The following is a 1805-nucleotide window of genomic DNA, read 5'->3' as shown; positions in this document are numbered from 1 at the left end:
ATCTCGCACAATTGGCACTTTTGCCAACTTGAACATTAAAAGTGCCTTCTTAAATTGTCGTTTATGGCCAGTTTGGATCATAAAAATTGTTTTATGGGTATAGATATTAAATATATGTATGAGATAATTAATGTCTGTGTTTGGATATGCAGGATAATTAATGTATGGAAGTTAAAATGTGTGTTCAATTTATCAATTTTGTATATAGAAACTAAAATTAAATAATTATTTAATTAAATACAAGATACAAATTATTGTAGTCATCAAATAAATTTAGCATTATTTAATCATAAAAATAAAATAAAAATAAATGAATGCTTTTATATTAAACTTTTACTCAACATAATTAATTAATTTAAATCAATTATTAAAAATAAATAAATCATTATAAATTAACTACAATATTGATATTCATCATCGTCATAATAATTTATATTAAATAGTTAAGATAGCATAAAATCTTAATTGTAGAGATATTAGATAAAATTTTCTAAGTCTATTAATATTTTATATTTATAATTGATTAAAATTAACAATAATGAGTAATTGATATTAATTTATTAATTAACTAATAAACAAGGATATTAAATGTCTGTCTGAAATCCCATAAGAAAAACCTGTGAAACAAACGGCGTCCTTAGAAGCAAAAGTTTACATGGGCTAACTTGAGGGATTTATTGATGAGTAGTCTCCTATCTTTCTTTGTTAGTTGAATCGTGTTCTCTGTATGGACTCTAAACAAGCTCCACAAATCTAGTATGATGGACTCAGAAAGGCCCTTAAACTATCAAAAAAATTAATTTTCAATAACAAATTTTTATCCATGCAAGAAAATTTTGTTGTTAAATGATAATCCACGACGACGCATTGAAAGACATGTTGCAGAATATCATCTTTAGCAACAAAATTTACATCAGCGTCACTAAAAAATCTGTGATGCACAAACCAACGTCACTAAATATTAAAATTCTCTGGTAACATTTCTTAAAAGGTTATTTCAAAAAATAGAATTAAGTAAAAAAGAATTATCACGTCCTTTCAAATGCTTTTGCTCTTCCGATTTGCAATTTCATGCGAAAGGAAGACGTCAAATTGCTTGTACATCGAATGCTTATGCTCTTCAAATTTGCTGAGATTTCCTTTGAAGATGGTCTAGTAAACCCAAGAACATTTTCTTTTCAGTTTTACCGATTTCGAGTTGTGTTCTTGCTTGATTTCTATTTTAATATTTTTCTTTTCTTTATAATCTTAGATCATCTGGCTGATTAATAATCCTTAAACAAGATTATGCAGAAATTATTCATCGACTTTTTAGAATTAGTAGGTAGATTGAACACGGACTTTAGTGAAGGAGATAGCAAGTTTGATTGAGTTATATCCCCATATAGCGTAGTTTTGTATCAGTGATAACTATTAAATTGAATATTATTTGTTTAATTAATGAAATACTTTTATCAACGTTTACATATGTTGCAAAAAATACTCGCAATGACCATTAATCCTTATTCAGCAACAATCTTATATGTTGTTTAAACTTAATTTGTGTTATAGCGATAAAACATATAACACAAATAACAATAAAACATATGTTACTAAAAGTACACTTTTAATAACTCGTTAGCGTCAGTAAAAGTCATGTTTCAGCGGTGCGTAGTGGGTATGTCAGTAAAGCTTTCGACTATACGGCTATCGCGATATTCACAGTGACGCGCCTTTATGCATTGCTAATACTTTTAGCTTTTTTTTTACTTTTAACAACGTGCTATTTTTCTTGCAGTGTTACTTGGTTGGAACTTTTGTAACTC

The 1805-nt window shown here is 27.4% G+C and overlaps 1 non-coding gene across 1 annotated transcript; it reads left to right on the top strand.

Annotated features, from left to right (window-relative positions):
• The first annotated feature begins 1048 nt into the window (after nucleotides 1–1048).
• LOC120068689 lies at nucleotides 1049–1172 on the top strand. The gene has a single exon (XR_005479320.1). It is a non-coding gene; the product is annotated as a small nucleolar RNA snoR77 (small nucleolar RNA).
• Nucleotides 1173–1805: the final 633 nt, after the last annotated feature.

This window comes from Benincasa hispida, chromosome 12 (genome assembly GCF_009727055.1).
Source record: "Benincasa hispida cultivar B227 chromosome 12, ASM972705v1, whole genome shotgun sequence".
Classification (NCBI taxonomy): Eukaryota; Viridiplantae; Streptophyta; class Magnoliopsida; order Cucurbitales; family Cucurbitaceae; genus Benincasa; species Benincasa hispida.
Note: the sequence above shows the minus strand (reverse complement) of the source record. Positions and strands in the feature narration are given on the sequence as shown.